This window comes from Podarcis tiliguerta, assembly GCF_965153285.1.
Source record: "Podarcis tiliguerta genome assembly, chromosome: 3".
Classification (NCBI taxonomy): domain Eukaryota; kingdom Metazoa; phylum Chordata; class Lepidosauria; order Squamata; family Lacertidae; genus Podarcis; species Podarcis tiliguerta.
The window spans coordinates 25862709-25881790 of record NC_139536.1 but is presented as its reverse complement, the minus strand read 5'-3'; the positions used below and the strand labels follow the sequence as shown (position 1 = coordinate 25881790).

The 19082-nt window shown below is 42.7% G+C and overlaps 1 protein-coding gene across 1 annotated transcript in view; it reads left to right on the top strand.

Annotated features, from left to right (window-relative positions):
• PTPN14 (protein tyrosine phosphatase non-receptor type 14) overlaps positions 1–19082 on the top strand; it is a 518691-nt gene that overhangs the window by 429451 nt on the left and 70158 nt on the right. The window lies entirely within an intron of this gene.

Below are 19082 nucleotides of genomic sequence, written 5' to 3'. Positions count from 1 at the left end.
CATGTTGCCACCCTCTGGACTTCTCATGGAGGAGGCACATGAAGAAGGACCTCAGAAGATGATCTCAGGGTCTGGGTAGGTTCATATGGAACCTTCACAGTGCTCAAATTCCCAGAGTTCCTAGGAAGGGTTGTTGTTTCTGTGAGAGGATTAGGGGTCTCCTATCAACTCCCAGCACCCTTAACAAACACCCAGGATTTTATGGGGGGAGACATGAATGCTTAGTTGAAGTGGTTTGATACTGCATTGAATGCATAGTGCAGATGGGGCCTGAGAAAGGGATTCCTGAGAAATCTCATCTCTGTGAATTCCTGCATGAAACTGCACTTCTTGAACTGTTGTGTAGATTGGAACTTATCTGCCCCCTGGATTTCACATTTCTCTAAATGTTGCGATGTAGTTTTTGGCAATTTAAACCTACGAAAATATGGATTTAAACGCAAGTTTTGGGGAAAAAACCCAACACATTTAAATATGTATTTTAGATGGTTTTCTAAAAAGAAAATTACAGTTTAATCAGGGAGGAACAGAACAGACTGATTCACCAGCCCCTACTGTAAAATCAGTTTCAGAAGCCTTTGTCATGCGAGATAATGATCACCTACAAGAGACAGGCCTTTTTTGGTGGTGATGAAAGCACCAAAACTTTGCAAAGCCCTTCCTGGAGAGATCGCCAGGTCTCCTCTCTTCCTGTATTTAGAAGGGTTCAGTAAACCTACTAGCTCAAACCTAGTTTCTAATGTGTACTGGTATTTTTACACATTTCTACAATTAAAGTCTACTTTATTCCCATCTTGCATTATTATTGTTATTATTATTATTATCATTATTGTTATTACTATTACCCACCCTTCATTTGATGGTCTGTGGGCACATTACAGCCATAAAAAATATATAGCATTAAAGACAGCTTGAAACAAATTACTATCACAATTAGAGTGGGCTCTAAAAATCTTTAAGCGTATTTTTAAAAATCACTTTTTTATTTCTCAGTCCTTCCATTGATTGTCGCTTTGGCATTTTACAAGCCTCTTTGGGTGTGATTTATGACAGGAGAACAGAGTATAGGTGGCAAATAAATAAAAACAACAATTGCTCTCCTGGTTATGCCAGTTATTTTTATATTAAGGATTCACGGGCAAAAGAAAGTAATAGCAGATGGCTCCAAGTCTGAGAAGGGCATGTTGTAGAAGCTTGCAAGAATTGACATTAAGCAGCAGCAGAAATGTTTATTAAAATTCATATACTTTTAAAAAAACAACAACAAGGAAATTAAATAGAAAAGATGGGCAGATCAGTAATAAAGAGCATAATGGGAACGGCAAAGTGGTGTAATGAGAATAATGCCAGGGGATTATCTGTGGGCAAAATAGAGGCATAATGGGAATGAGATAGTATTAAGGACAAAAGGTTCAATCCTGTGGGATGACAAGCATAGGAATTGGAGGGAAAGATTCCCTGTAAAGTCTGTGGGAGGTGAAAGCACTCAGCACCATGAAGGATGAGCCCCGCAATCAGGGAATCCCATATTAAGGACAATAGTCTCATCCTTAGCTCTTATGAGATGCCAATTTAGACATCTTAGCTGAGGACTGGCGAGTAGAAAGTGCTTGTACACAGCTGGGCAGATTTCCACCCCGCACCTCATGTATATCCTACTGGTGTTTAGCTGTGTCTGCATCACACAGCAGCCAGGTGGTACACCATGATAGATTCACTTGCAGTGCTTATTTGCCATGCTTCACCCCTTTCTTCTTGTTCTCCCACAAGCAATGCATTAAAAATAAATAAATGAAAAACCCTCTGCGCTCATATATGTGGCATGTGGTTATCTCTGAGGGAAGCATAGGGTGGTATCCAACGAAAGAGTCCCATTGGCAGGATTTACATTTGCACAACAGAACGCCTCCCTCTCCTCCCTCTCGCGTCCTCTACATCTGTTTTAGGGGTTCCCCCAACCCTCTGGAGCAGATTTGGGGAGGGTGTGGGGTACACACGAGAGGGAAAGGAACAAAAAAGTTCCTTGTGCAAGCAAACATCCTCATGCTGATGAGAGGGGTTGGTTGGATGCAGCCCATAGGTCCAAGTCACTTGTCTGCCCACCTTGTGCTGAAAAAATTGCTTTCTTTGCACATTCAAGTGATATTATATGTGGATTGTGTCTCAGTGAGGAAAACAAGGCAGGATAGAAGTATGGGGAAAGTGACTTCAAACTGGGTGCAGGAATATGAAAGACTAAAATTACGTTTCTTCGTTCTTAATAAAATGGATGGGAAAGTCTCAAGATGAATGCCAGATTCTGGATAGATTGCTATACCTGAAGGAGCGTCTCCACCCCCATTGTCCAACTCAGACGCTGAGGTCCAGCTCTGAGGGCCTTCTGGTGGTTCCTTCACTGCAAGAAGCAAAGTTACAGGGAACCAGGCAGAGGGCCTTCTCGGTAGTGGCGCCCACCCTGTGCAATGCCCTCCCATCAGATGTCAAGGAAATAAACAACAATCTGACATTTAGAAGGCTTCTGAAGGCAGCCCTGTTTAGGGAAGTTTTTAATGACTGATGTTTTAATGTATTTTTAATCTTTTGTTGGAAACTGCCCAGAGTGGCTGGGGAAACCCAGCCGGATGGGGGCGGGGTATAATAATAAATTATTAATATTATATTATTTCCTCTGTGTCCATCAACGTGGTTTAATGTAATGTAAGATTGGTTAGTTTCAATCAGTGCCTTAGGCTGCAATTATTTGTCCACTTACCTGGGGGACACTGTACTCTTGTCAGGATTGAGCTTCAGGTTATTGACTATTGACTATTGACACTCAGCCAGCCCATTACCAGTTCCAAACACTGTCTGGTCCACGGATTCACCTGACTGAGAAGGAAAAATAGAATTGGGTGTCATTAGCGTACTGACAGCATCTATCTCCAAATCCCTGTATGGTCTCACCCAGTTGCTTCATATAGATAATTTTAAAGGCGTGGTGGCTGAAGCCATAGCACAAATGCCAAGGGGTTGGGCTGAAGTCCTGCATGACAACCCTGTGGAACCATCCCTGCCAGTAGATATCACTTTGCTCCCCGTTTTCAGCACACAAAATTGATCCAGAAGGATATCATGGTTGATGGTATCAAAAGCCTCAAAGGGGTTCAAGGGCTGGCTCACACTTCCTTTTGTCTTTCTCCTGGCAGAGGTCATCCATCAGGGCGGCCAACAACAGGTTAAACAGCTGAAGGACTGACAAAAATCCAACAGGCGACGTTGTATCCACCACCATCTCCCTTGTGGCAGAAACCACACCTGTTGAGTCTCGGCCTGACACACTCTTTCTGCCCTGCCAGAAATAGAAATGAGCAGCCCTACTGCTGAGTCATTCCCGACCATTGCAAAGATCATAGCTTATTCAGCTGGCCATGATCAAAGTTGTACCTAAAAGACACAAGCCATCCCAAAAAAGATCCTCGGGGATAAAGGCCTTTATCGCAAAATGGTCAATTACCACAAGCCTTTCAAGATAGGCTACCAAAAAAACCCAACAAAACAAAACCCTTAAAAAACCCTCTGCTCTGTTTTCAGCGTCTAACATTGAGTGATTCCATATTCATATTTTTAGTAGCATATACCAGTGGTCCAACCTTTAGTGTACTGTATGTACTTTTAATAATCTCCATAAAAGCCTGATTTCCAATCCCTAGGCTCAAGCTGACAGTGTAAATAAAATCACCCAAATCCACAGGGTAAGAGAAATGAAAATGACAAGGATTAAAATTTTGTCAAACCTCTTTCTTTTTAAAATTCTGCTTCTCTTCCAATTGGATCACGACCCTCTGTGTGCACAGCTTAAGACCAGACGGTCTGCTTTCACTTTTATTCCGCTCTGCAGCAGGCTTACAGTATTTAGTGAAAGTCTGTAAAGAATGTGTGCTGTGTAGAGAGTTAATACCATAATCCCCTATCGTTGGGGTCAAATGCTGAATAGAGCAGAAGAATTAGAAAATATGTTACATACAATGGCAGGAAAAAATGCATCAGCATGGTGTTCTGTTAACACAAGCATTCATTACCCACAAGCAAAATAGCCCATGAGGTAATAGAGTGTATAAAAAGATATGTGTACTTCAAGCCCAGTGTGCACGCTGTTACATTGAGGATGTAAGGCTTTGAGTGAGAGGTTAAACACTATACAAACACTATAGCATTTTCCCATCAGGCATAACTGCATCTTTCTGCGGAGCAGCTTAGATTTTTGTTTTGTTTTGAAACAACAGCATTTTACCTTTCTGAAATGTAGTGGAAATAGCTTGGCTCCTTGCCATTTCCCCCCCACTTGGGGGTGTGATGTATGTATTCCATGCTACAAACAGAGAATTTCTGAGATCTTAAAGCCACCGTAAATATCACTGATTCCCTTCTCATGGAAATAGCAGTTCTGTGTAGGCAAAACAAGCAAATCTGTACAGTGGTACCTCAGGTTACAAACACTTTGGGTTACAGACTCTGCTAACCAGGAAGTAGTACCTTGGGTTAAGAACTTTGCTTCAGGATGAGAACAGAAATTGTGCGGCCACGGCGGCGTGGCAGTGGGAGGCCCCGTTAGCTAAAGTTGTACCTCAGGTTAAGAACAGTTTCAGGTTAAGAACAGACCTCTGGAACAAATTAAGTTCTTAACCAGAGGTACCACTGTAAATAGGACCAGCTCAAGATGTTTTGCTGCCCGAGGTGGACAAGATGGCTTCCCACTCCATTTTATGTACAGAAACCAAGCAGACAGGCATTTGATTTAGAGCACATCCGCACCATACATGAAGCAGCACCACACCACTTGAAACAGTTACGGCTTCCTTCAAAGCATTCTGGGAGTTTGTTAAGGGAGATCAGATTTGTTGGGGGTCCTTATCCCCCTCACAGAGCTACAATTCCCAGAAGTATTTATTCCCTCTTCCCAGAAAACTTTGCAACTATACTGGGGCCCCTGGCAAACATGCACCTGTGCTTCATAGTGTTGTCAGTTAGGCTAGGCTGAAAGTGGAGCCAAACAGCTTCATGCTTTGCTCCCACTCTGGTTTATTGCTGTGCCCCAGCCTTCCTATGCAAAGTGAGAGGCTTGCTCCCTTGCTAGTTGGTACCTAGCAATAAATAAGTAAGTAAGAGACACGGGGGAATGATTAATGGACTTCAACGTCTGTACACTAATGCGCAAAGCATGGGAAATAAGCAAGATGAGCTTGAGCTCTTGGTACAGCAAACTAAATATGACATAATAGGCATCACTGAAACCTGGTGGGATAAGTCCCATGATTGGAATGTAATAATGGAGGAATACAATCTATTTCAGAGAAACAGACCAGACAAGAAAGGAGGAGGAATGGCGTTATATGTCAGGGATGTGTATACCTGTGAAGAGTACCAAGATTTAGAACCTCAAAGCCAAAGTGACAGCATTTGGGTCAAAATTAAGGGAGAGAAGAATAACAGTGACCTCATTGTGGGAGTTTACTATAGATCCCCAAGCCAAATGGAGGACATAGATGATGCCTTCCTGGAACAGATGGCCAAGCATGCAAAAGGAAGGGAGATAGTAGTAATGGGGGACTTCAATTACCCGAATATTTGTTGGATGTCAAACTCAGCCAAGACCATAAGGTCAAACAGATTCCTCACTGGCCTTGCAGACAACTTCATTGTCCAGAAAGTGGGAGAAGCAACAAGAGGAACAGCCATTTTAGATCTGGTCCTAACCAATGTTGATGACCTGGTTAGTGGGGTAGAAGTGGAAGGATCATTAGGCGCGAGTGATCATGCTCTTCTGAAGTTTACTATACAGCGGAAAGGAGCAGCCAAGCATACTAGGACTCAATTTCTTGACTTTAAGAAAGCCGACTTCATAAAACTTAGGGAAGTGCTGGGTGAGATCCCATGGACAGTAATACTAAAAGGAAAGGGAGTTCATGATGGCTGGGAGTTTGTTAAGAGGGAGATAGTAAAAGCACAACTTCAGGCAATACCAATGAGACGGAAACATGGAAGGTGCCTAAAGAAGCCAGGGTGGCTATCTAAAGAACTTTTAACTGAGGTAAGATTAAAAAAGGATGTGTACAAAAAATGGAAAAGGGGGGAAACCACCAAAGAGGAATTCAAACAAATAGCCAGCACGTGTAGACAGAAAGTCAGAAAAGCTAAAGCACAGAATGAACTCAGGCTTGCTAGAGAGGTTAAAAGCAACAAAAAGGGCTTTTATGGGTATGTTCGTAGCAAAAGGAAGAACAAAGAAACAGTGGGGTCACTACAAGAAAGAAGATTCCACCTAAACATTAGGAAGAACTTCCTGACAGTAAGAGCTGTTTGACAGTGGAATTTGCTGCCAAGGAGTGTGGTGGAGTCTCCTTCTTTGGAGGTCTTTAAGCAGAGGCTTGACAACCATATGTCAGGAGTGCTCTGATGGTGTTTCCTACTTGGCAGGGGGTTGGACTCGATGGCCCTTGTGGTCTCTTCCAACTCTATGATTCTATGATTCTACCTCTGTTGTTAGTCCAATCACCTGTTGCAATTCTGTGACCTCTCTACTCCTTGACAGCCCTGAGATCGCCGCTCGCGTAAATTTTAGAGGGGGAAAGTGGTGTTTGTTTATAAGCATTCTTACCCGCCCTTTACCATACGGTCTCAAGGCTGGTTTCAAAAGTATAGTATCATGAAAAATATAAAATGATTGCAATTATAAAACACGTAAAGCTGTTCCAATGGAGGTGGATCTCCCCAAACAGCATCCCATAATTGTCACAGACCCTGTTTATGTATGCGCCTCCTTCATAGTTGAAGCACATCCACATGTATTTTGGACTCCAGAGCTGAGGGCAATATACCCTGTAAGAAGGGGCAGCAATTTCTGCCTTTGTTAGGGCATCGTGACTTTTACATGACCTTGAATTCAGACCCCACTGATACTAAGTGCTCCTCCGAACCTGTGATCTGCCACTATGCTGGCACTGAACAATTCAGTTTAAAATCGTACTAGTAGTTGTATACAACCTAGAGAAATTACTGCAACGAGAGGAAAACAAACATTTGCATAATGTCTGCAAAAGTGGCATGTGTACAGTGCTGTTTGATACATATTTACATAATTCCAAATTCATGCCATCATTACTAACTTGGCTATTTGTATTCCAAGTCGAGTTGAGGCTGTAATGCAAGTAACACAGCTGAAGGGGGAATGAAACTGAAACAGCAGCTTCACTTATACTGGATGGATACTGGATGCTTGGAGCTGCCTCTCAGGGTATCTGAGTTAGGGCTCCCCTCTTGCTTCATTCAAGTCTCTTCTTTTCCGTAAAGCCCTTGGGCACTCTCTATCAGTAGGGATGGGCAAATGTGTCCTCGGTTTCTAATTTTTCCAGTCTTCAGTTCTCCACATTGCCACATCAGTCTGTAACAATAATGTAAAATTCTCATGAACATTCATTAGCATTATAGTGTGAATTTCTCCTAATATAAACATTTTCGTATGCAATTTTACCTAATAAGCACATGTTTACAAAGCATTTTTTGCTAATATAATGCTTTTTGTATGCTATTTCCTCTAATATATGCATTTTAATGCACATTTTACCCTAATATATGCATTTCTGCACACATTACGTGGTTCATTGCAACATTATCTTTTTATCTTTTTTAAAGCAATGTAAATAAATGCCTAGGAAGATGGTGCTGGGGTGTCTGTTTCACTTATGGATCACTTCCCACAAAATATCCCAAAGTGATTTGCAATAAAATTTGCACATATTGCAATAAAAGCATGTATAAAGATGATTTCAAAACCATCTTTGACACAGACTGGGATAAAAAAAAAATCAAATTAAAAGTTTTATTTTTTTTAACAAATAAAGGTTTTCAAAAAGACCATAGTGACGATGCCTGTCTGATATGCAACAGGAGGGAGTTTCAGAGGACTGCTGCCGCCACAATGAAGCTTGTTGTCATCTTCTGAAGATTTGGCTCCCTAGGTTGAGATCCAATGACTAACAGGAACAATGCTATACAGTACTATAGCTATTCCTGAAACAGGACATACTGCAACTTGTAATTACGTTTGAGCATGCAACTGAAACAAGCACAGATATAATGTATTCACTTATTGGTGTAGTTGTTAAGAGTGGTAGACTCGTAATCTGGTGAATCTGGTTTGCTTCCCCGCTCCTCCACATGCAGCTGCTGGGTGACCTTGGGCTAGTAACACTTCTCTGAAGTCTCTCAGCCTCACTCACCTCACAGAGTGTTTGTTGTGGGGGACGAAGGGAAAGGAGAATGTTAGCCACTATGAGACTCCTTTGAGTAGTGATAAAGCGGGATATCAAATCCAAACTCTTCTTCTTCTTCTTCTATCCAAGCAGTTCATGTCATAGAGTCAATATACAATGAAATATAATCTGTGCATTCCAAATGAAAGTCAAATCAGAGACTTAAGTGGTTCATAATTTTAATAATAATAATAATTTTATTATTTATACCCCACCCATCTGGCTGGGTTTTCCCAGCCACTCTGGGCGGCTTCCAGTACATATAAAAACATAATATAATTCACCGTAAGTGTTTGTTTGGCATTGTTTTTCTGCACTCTTAATTTGGCTACCTTTTGCTGTTCTTTTGTAAACCACAATGTTCCATACAGACATCTTAGGGTGGAGATGATCTCTTTGAATTTTTTTCTCTCTAATCAGGACAAAATAAATAACTTCACGCAGCCCATAGTTGGATGGTTTTAAAAGAGGATTGGACAAATTCATGGAGGAGACGGCTCCAAATTGCTCTCAAGGCCCACTTGTCCCTGAGTCTGTCTTGCCTGAACCCTAGATTCACGTATCTGCCCACCTCTGCCCACCACGCTCCCAAGTTCGTCATCTTCCTCCATGCACCTGTCCTTTGTATCATTTCTCTTTTCACAGATTGTCCTTCTGGTTGAGTATTCTGAAGTGGGTGTTGCCATAGATGCGCTGACTTGCTAGTGCAAGTTGACCCTCATTGTCTGTATTCCCCTGTTAGAATAATTTTCTTCTAAATACTTAAGTGGACTAGCATTAGGGATGATCGTGACTGGGCTTCTTCTCACTCTGGCCAGACAACGGGAAAGCTGGGCAAATTTTTCATGGCCAGTTTTACCTCAGTGTCTCAGTCCGCATGAAAAAAAGGAGCATTAAAGCTACTATTATTTATTTATTTATTTATTGAATTTATCTACGGCCCTATACCCGGAGGTATACTATACTATGCCAACCTAGCAGTTCAAAAGCATGCCAGTGCAAGTAGATAAATAGGTACCACTGTGGTGGGCAGGTAAACAGTGTTTCTGTGTGCTCTGGTTTCCGTTATGGTGTCCATTGCACCAGAAGTGGTTTAATCACACTGGCCACATGCGTCGGAAAGCTGTCTGTGGACAAACGCCGGCTGGGAGTTTCAAAGTCTGAGAGCAGCCACCGAAAAGGCCCTCTCCCATGTCATCACTTAACATGTGTATGGGAGAATACGTTCCTTCAAAGAGCCTGGGCCTAAGATGCAAGAGAGCAAAACCACACACACATGCACGAAGTAATTGGTGGCAACACCCCTTAAACAGGGAGCTCTAGTTAGTCAATAACCTGATAGTTCTCTCTTCTTCTCAGTCCTGATGAAACTCATAGGCCTTAAGGTGGCCAGAGAGATGGAGATGGGTTTGCTGGCTTCCCTCAGCTCTCTTCTTACCAGTCAGCACAAACAGCAATCAGGGTGTATTGGTAAATACATCCAGTGGTTTGAATTACGGCTTATCCACACTTACCTTTCCCTCTGATCTTTCCAGGCACAGAAAGTATAGTTTCTTACAGATGTTTAAAGTTTCTAGGAGACCTCTATTCCCCTCATGGAACTACAGTTCTTATAGTTCCCTGGGAAGAGGGATAGACCATTCTGAGAATTATAGTTCTGTGAGGGGAATAGGAGCCTCCTAACAACTCTCAGCACCTTTAGCAAACTACACTGTTCGCAGGATTCATGATGGTTTCAAGTAGTATGAAATACTGCTTTAAATGTATACTGCAAATGGGGCCACAGCAGGATAAAGGAAGTGGGTGGGTGCAATCCTGCTTTTATACAGACATATACATTTGTGGTACAGATTGAAAATACTGAAGACAGAGCTTCAGCAATTGCAAAGAAAGATATCAAAGCTTAGCTTGCATTTCTGATAAGCGCTTTCAAACAACTCCACTGATTTTAAGGGCAAGTTGTCTGCTACCGCCCTTTGCGTGTTTTCCCACTTCTGAATGAGGATGCTTCTGTTTTGTTTCCCATGGGGTATGAACTTGCTGTTCTGCAAGTTTAAGGAAGTGATCTCATCTATTCTCATTCCTCTACAGTTGCACAGTCGCTGGTAGACTTATGCATCATTCAGCTCATTTGAGATGAAGTTTTTTGTTGTTTCTTTAAAAAAACAACTTTAAAAATTATTCTACCCAAATAAGCTGAAATCATGCAGAAACGTATTGGATACTGAGCAGCTTTAGAGAGATGAGGAATGGATGAGATCACTTCCTCAGTTAGGGAATTTGACAATGTTCTTTGGTTCCTTCCAGGTCTCCAGTTCAACAATAAAGAATCATAGAGTTGGAAGGGACCATGAGGATGATCTCGTCCTAAACCCTGTAATGCAGGAATATTTTGTCCAGTGCTATTTTTCTAGAAAAAGAGGTGGTGGAACTTACCATGGACACCTCTCTTGTTCTCTTAGAATGGCAATGGTGCCCAGCTGAGAGGTGCCGAAACTGAGTTCCGGTGAAAAAAGTCGCTGCTTTTGCCCAACATGGGGCTTCAGATTCAGAGTTTCATGCTCTACCAGCTGAGACCATGGCTCTTTTCGTGGACAAAACCTTGCTGCTTACAGAGACTTCCCACCAAGGAATAACAAAGAGATCTCTGGCAGCTTTAAAGGCGCATAGATTGTGGCATGAACCTTTGTAGACTAGAGCTCATCATTAACTGCAAGAAATGCTAAGTACGTCTATCTGATGTACTTAAGAATATAATAATAACCTGCCAGATCAGGCCAGTGGCCCATGTAGTCCAGCCTCCTGTTCCCACCCAGATACTTGTGGGAAGCCAGTAAGCTGGATGCAAGCATAAGAGTTCTCTCCCCTCCTGTGGTTTCCTGCAACTGGCATTCAGAAGCATCGCTGCCTCAAACTGTGGCAGCAGTGCATAGCCATCATGGCTAGAAGCCACTTGACCACTGTGGTTCGGGCACTGGTGACTCCAAGGTGGCTGGAGGAGCATTCCACAACACGGGACCAATGTAGGCAACTGCATGCCTGACTTTTGGTTGAGGCCAGTTGGGCATCTGAAACCCGGAGAACAGCTAATGGTGCTTCTCTAGATGATCTCAGTTATCAGGCTGCAACATAAGGGCTCGGGTGGTCCTTAAGGTATGCATGGACAACAGGTGGGCAACAGGGACATGATGGCAAGGGCAAAGCCGGTGGGGGCATTCTCCTCCCATTCCATGCAATTGTGTGTGATCTGCATGCCTGAAGATGGCTGCTGTAGATCACTAGCAACCTAGCCACTGTCCTGTGATAATCATAACTCTCATGGTCTAAATATTCACTTTTGTTTTACAATGTATTGTATTGAATTCTGTTTGTTTACCAATGTACTGTATTGAATTCTGTTTGTTTATTCCTCCACCCTTCCTTATTTACGACAGTGTGCCAGATCCCCCCATTTTTTTTATTTATTATTGCATTTGTTAAGATTATTTTTTAAAAAAATCTCTATTCTTAATTTTCAAAGCAACTTGAGACGTCCTGCAATCCAAAACAATAATAAAACGTACAATGATCCCCATTAAAATCGCAAATATTTATCCTCACGAGAACCTTGTAAGGTGAGCTACCATGAGAAATGGTGACGAGCCTCAGGTCACTAACCAAACTTGACAGTTAAATGGAGATTTGAACCTGTGTTTGGTCTAAAACGGCTACTACTGTTTCTATACTGTCCTACATTTGGAGATTACAGGGTGCTTTACAATATAAAAAGACAAAAATGCATACCATAATAATAAACAAAATCAATTCTCGCCCCTGTTTAACTAGCCAAAGGCCTGGGAGGAGAGGGATTTTTTTGCCTGGTGCCTAAAGATACGTAATGAAGGTGCCAGGCGAGCCTCCCTGGGGAGAGCAATCCACAAATGGGGCGCTACTGCAGAAAAGGCCCATTCTTGGGTTGCTGCCCTCCAGACTTATCGCAGACGAGGCACACAAAGAAGGGCCTTGGAGGATGACTGCAGGGTCTGGGTCAGTTCAGCTTCGGCTGGGGAGGGCGGGATATAAATAAAAATTTATTATTATTATTATATGGGGACAGGCAGTCCTCAACCATTTATAGATCAAAAACAACACTTTGAATTGGGCCCAGAAACTAACTGGCAGCCAGTGCAATTGGGCCAGGATTGGCGTTATATGCTCAGCCCATCTTGCCCCAATGAGCAACCTGGCCTCTGAATTCTATACCAGCTGAATTCCAAATCATCTTCAGAGGCAGCCCCACGTATAACATGTTGCAGTAATCTAACCTAGAGGTTGGGACGTGGGTGGCGCTGAGGTCTAAACCACAGAGCTTAGGGCTTGCCGATCAGAAGGTCTGCGGTTTGAATCCTCGTGACGGAGTGAGCTCCCGTTGCTCGGTCCTTGCTCCTGCGAACCTAGCAGTTCGAAAACACCTCAAAGTGCAAGTAGATAATTAGGTACCACTCCAGTGGGAAGTTAAACGGCATTTACATGTGTTGCTCTGGTTCGCCAGAAGCAGCTTAGTTATGCTGGCCACGTGACCTGGAAGCTGTACGCCGGCTCCCTAGGCCAGTAAAGTGAGATGAGCGCTGTAACCCCAGAGTCATCCGTGACTGGACCTAATGGTCAGGGGGCCCTTTACCTAACCTAGGGGTTACCAGAGCATAGACAACAGAAGTTAGGTGATCCTTATACAGATAGGGGTGCAGCTGGGCCACCAGCCAGAGCTGATGGAAGGCACTCTGTGCCACCAAGGCCACCTGAGGCTGAAGGGACAGTAATGGATCCAGAAGGACCCCAAAGCTGAGTACCTGCTCCTTCGGAGGGAGTGTAACTGCATCAAGAGCAGGCAACATCCCATCCATCTGGTCTAGGGATCCATCCACTAACAGTGCCTCAGTTCTATCAGGCTTGGGCTTCCGTTTGCTGGCTCTCATCTAGTCCATTTCTGAAGCAAGACACTGGTCCGGCAGTTCCACTGCCTCACCTGCAGATGTAAAGGAGAAGTACACCACATTGGCTCTGTGGTGAATTGTTGCTTCCCACCCTGAGAGTCTTTTAGATAGAAAGGCAGATTACAAATGTTTTAACAAAACAAAGAATGTGGGCAGTGGCCTGTAGGATCCCCACAATCTGAGATGCTGGTTTGAGGACATTAGTCTTACTAAAATGTGTGTAATAACCCTGTTCTGGGTGGATGAGCAGATAGATTCCTGACCGACGCTGCTGAATGGGTGGGTAAATGATTCATTTTGGCTTCCATGATGACAAGGCCATTTTTACATGATTGTCGTAGTTTCCTAGTAGTCTAAACACAAGGGGAAATATTTCATATGAATAGCCTTCTGCAGCTGTTGCTTTAGACTGAGTGTTGGATAACAACGGAAGAAAATGTTGCGGTGGCTATTTACCCGATATGTTTTGTTCCACTTTGGAGAAATTAGCAGAGTCTTCATTAGTCTGTTTCAGTAGATCTGGTGTGTGAGTGTGTAGGGTGGTGAACAAGCTGCTTGCATTAGTATCATAGGGCCTTCTTTCATTTCATTTACATGTTATATTTGGCTAGTTTAAATGAGAGAGATAAATAACTATCCCTTTACCTTTAATTTACTTGAAATTGCTAAACCTGTGAAATTCTATGCTGTGACGAAGTTACAAAAGGAATTAGCCACTCAAGGAAGAGGTGAGGATCACAACGGTATAATTTGCTGAAATGAACATGCTATGCAGCCTGTGTTCATCGTAATTATAGACATTTTCTAGCTTGGATCGGTTTAAGGCTGTTCTTTCCTTTGGTCCAGAAACTGGATTCATGGGCAAAATTCAGCTCTCGCATGTGCTTAGGAAGGAACCAATTAGAGAGAGATTGCTCCCAAGATTTTCTCTCAAACCCAACAAACAATGTGCCACTCTTGGATGGACAATCAGCCAAGATTTCTGCCCATCTTTTTTATCACTGGATGCCAAGTCCCCAGCGATACAGAAGCAGTGAGCAAAGCAGCATTTATGTAGTGCAAAATGATGCAAGTAAATGGTCAGATTGACTTGGCTATCCAGCCCCCCAGAGTCCTAAAAGTCGTTACTTGTCCTATACACCTGCCTTTTGCGGTAGCTGCAAATAAATTAGTCCCAGCTGCCTTCTGTTTTGTCCCACCATGCAGATGAACAAACAATTTCATAGAGGAGGGTCACAGGGTGATGGGAGTTGTAGTCCACAACATCTGGATGGGACCAGGGATAGAATTTTAATAGATACGATGAACAGAAGAGAAAAATGAAGGAGTTAGTGACAATGCAAGGGGAAGACTGGAGAGACTTCACCACCATTAGAGTGGCAGTATAAAGTCTCTATCTATCATCTATCTATCTATCTATCTATCTATCTATCATCTATCTATCTATCATCATCTATCATCTCCCTCTTTCATCTATCTATCTATCTATCTATCTATCTATCTATCTATCTATCTATATCATCTATCTATCTATCTATCTATCTATCTATCTATCTATCTATCTATCTATCATCTATCTATCATTGATCTATCGATCTATCATCTATCTATCTATCGATCGATCTATCATCTATCTATCTATCATCTATCTATCTATCTATCTATCTATCTATCTATCTATCTATCATCTTATCTACCTATCGTCTATCATTTCTCATCTTTTCATTCTTAAGTTTAGATCAGTTTACAGTGAAAACATGTTTGCAAATTTAAAAGCTGGATGAAAAGATATATCTGCCTTAGAATCAGAAACAGTACAAAACTCCTATCTTTGGTTGTTTTGTACTTTTCTCATAGCATGTTAGTAAATTGCCTTGAGACACATGTACAAAATGATAAATGAATGAATGAATAATAAATCGCTCTCATGCAAATTTATTGTACTTTCCCCTAATAATACCCATTTTAGCACACAATTTTACCCATGTACACCTTCCTCTAATACACACATTTTTGGTACACATTTCTAGGTTGGAGAACTGCACCACAAAATTCGGAGAAATGTGCTATTCAGAGGATATCTGCCTTTCAGTTCGTGCCTTCTTTTGCGAACTGATCCAAATGCCTTCCCCATCCCTAGCAATCAAGACACCATGGCTGAATTATGAGGGCAGCACCATCTGCTCAATGATGCTGCTGAGTAATTGGAATCAAAGGTTATGCCATTAGTCCATGAATGGCTTGCCCAAGTGACAGACCTCAAAGGAGAAAACTGCGTATCCAAAATGGAGCAAACTGGAGATGCCTTTTATTTATTTGCTAAAATCTCTGTACTGCCAACATTATATACATGAAAAAATCATGGTAGTAAACAGCATACAATCAACAATAAAACTGCATTTATTAAGACAAACACAAAATACATCACAGATCGGTGGATCAGCTTAAAACATCAGCAAAGCTAGATCACCTCCCAGGAAAAGTCTCGGGAAACATATGAGATTTAAACAGACACATAAATGCCAACACCATTGCTGTAGCCTCCTGCCTGATGTTTATTTGAAGTGCATTCTAAAAGGTGGGTGCCACCACGCTAAAGGCCCTGCTCTTCATGGATGTAGGATGAACCTCAGAAGCCTGTGGCACTAGAAAGTGTGTCTCTACCAACTGAGAAGGGCAAGTCGTTCCAGGAGGTAGCCTGGTCACAAGTTGTTCCTGGCTTTTTTCACGTGCCAATAACAAGACCTTATTGGCAGCCAATGCTGCTCTTTCCGTATAAGCACCATGCACTGTTGATAGGGCACCTTCAGCGACCTTGCTGTGGAATTCTACACTAGCTGCAGCTTCTGAACCAAACCTGAGGGAAACCACACAAAGAGAGCACTCACATAATAATAGAATTGTAGAGTTGGAAGGGATCCGGATGATCATCTAGCTCAACCCCCTGCAATGCAGGAATATGCAGCTGTCTAATAACAACAACAACAACAACAACAACAACAACAACAACAACAACAAAATTTATTTATTTATTTATACCCAGGGTGGCTAACATCAAAGTGTGATACATTAAAAACATAAATCAAACCATCGATTAAAATACAGCTTAAAATCAAATTTGGAGCAGAATAAAATCAGATGGCAACCCACAGATTATAACTATAGGGGATGGGAACATTGAGTGCTCACCAGGCCCAACTGTTTGTGCTGGTCTTATATGAGCCAGTGGAAAGGGTTAGGGAGGCCACACATACCGGGTCTTATAACAAAAAACGGGGATCGAACTTGCAACCTTGGCGTTATCAGCACCATGCTCTAACCAGCTGAGCTACCCAGGCCTGCTGCAATCCAACCTGAAGGTTGGACTACTGTAGCCAAACCATCCTGATCCAGAAACAGATGCAGTTGTTACGCCAACTGAAGCTCACAGACCGTGCTCCTGTGTTGACATTTCTGGACTGCTTGCGGAATAAAGCACAATAAACTACAGTGGTACCTTCGGTTACGAACTTAATTCATTCCTGGGGTCTGTTTGTAACCCGAAACTGTTCTTAACATGAGGCTCGCTTTCGCTAATGGGGCCTCCTGCTGCCACTGTGCCGCTGCCGCACGACTTCCGCTCACGTCCCAGGGCAAAGTTCGCAACTGGGAGCATCTACTTCCGGGTTAGCAAAGCTCGTTAACCAAAGCGTGCATAAGGAGGATGGTACATAACCCGAGGTTCCACTTTAGAATCATTCCCAGACACATGGCATGTCAATGATTTTACTCCATGCCCACAAATTATTAGTATTTAATTCTTTGGAATATGCCAGTGGTGTGCTTGGTACTTTCCAGAAGAACAGCTCCCTGTCCGATAAAAGCTTACAATTGATAATTTGACACAGAGGAAATGGAGGATGGGGACAAATGTGAGTGGAATTCAACAAATTAAAATATATAGTTAAATAATTAAAATCAACAGTAAGCTGAAAGCAGATTAAAATGCACGTCAGCGTCTAAACAAAGGCTTGCCTGAAGAAAAATGTTTAAAGCAGGCATTGGAAAGGGTGTGACCGAGGGGCCTGCCTGATGTCCACAGAGAGTTCCCAAACATAGGTGCTGCCAAACTGAGAGAGCGATTTCTTAGAAGTTCAGAATGAGGATTATGCAGCACTTGTAGCACTGCCAGTTACTCAGATCCAATTGGTAAAGTGGGCACTTAAGGGGTAAGGTGATCCCACAAGTAAACCAGCCCCAAGCTGTTCTGGGCTTTATATACTAATATTAACACCTTGAATTTGGCCCGGCAACAAATCACAACCAGTGCAGATCTCTATGCAAAGATGTTGCATACTGGAAGGGGCTCAATCCCAATGGCAACCACCTGCAGCCTAGCACACTAGCTCCAGTTTGTGGGTCAAGTGAAAGGTAAGCCCCACATAGAGCACATTGCAGTAGTCCAGTGGTAGGGATATATGCAGTGCTTTTTTACTTTAAAAATGTACTCTCCTTTTGACTCAAGAAAATTACAGTAAATGGACAAAAGTACAAAGAACATGCATTACGCCGGGAAAGGAAATGAAGCCGCCACTGGAGGTAGTAACAACAAAACTGACCAATCACCATGCTAGATTCCAACTCCTACTTCACATATTAAACGCTCGCTTCCGTCTGAGACTCAGGAAACATGGTGACAGGAAAAGAGGCTGCCATCGGGGGTAGCAGCAGTTTCTTCTCCCGTTAGAAAAATGTTTAGGGGTATGTGTACCCCTGCCCCCCCCCCCCCGAAAAAGCACTGGATATATGCAAGCTCTTTTCTGCAGAGGGTTACTTGCCCTTGGTGGTTATCTGTTGGGAACAACATATTGACTGTGAGCAGGGCAGAAGCCAGCAGCAGTCTCTTTCTGCTACATGCTTTGTTGCCCCTATTCTTCCCTGCTCAGTAAGCTGCTGGGCAAGGGACAGAGGACTCTTGGCAGACTCTTATTGCTTGCAAAGGGTTTTTGAAATTCAGTTAAGGGCTACATAAAACTAGGCAGAGAGCCATAGTGTGGCCACCTGTAATCTGTGGTGTGATTCGTTGGAGGTGGGTATTGGAGGTTCTTCTTATTGTTGAGATGTGTGCAGGAATAACTCATTTGTTCAAGATCACATCATTTGAGCCCGTTCGGCTTTCTTAGTGCAATACGGAAGGACATGGAATAAAAGGTTAAAAAAGAAAAAAAGACCAGCATGTGGCAATTGCTCTTTAAACCAGGTTTTAGTGTAAAAACATCCAGTCCACCCATGTAAGGCCAGAGCCATTTTCTGCTGGTCGTACTGGGATTTGCAGTTTGCCAGGCAAAACAAAAGTGTCCAATCATCCTTGAGGCAATCCAAAAAAGTGTAGGAAGGGGAATCGCTGCCTCTCTTTTAACAGCGAAGAGGATGAAGGGAGAAACTTCAGTGCTTTGCATATATTTCCTTTTACAGCACACCATAAAGATTAAAAATACATTGTGCGCAAGTGCAGTATTTAATGTTGCACTTTAATTACATTCAAGTGTGTTGCTAAATAGTCTTGAGAAAACCTTAATGACCAGCTGTTCTCCCCTCTTCCCATATGTCAGAAATGGTTTGAGAAATCGCATTCTGGGACAGTAAGGTTGTATAATTAGACAGTGTATGGATAACACTTCTAGCTCCCTCCCCCCCCCCCTTAAACCGTGCCCTCCCTTTTCTCGTGAACATATTGCGGTTTGGTGCCAGCTTGGCAAGGAGAAGCCACGCCTCGTGCCAAACGGCAACTGAGATGTACAAACTCCGAGAGATGTTATGATTGCACCATTATCCTTTTTTA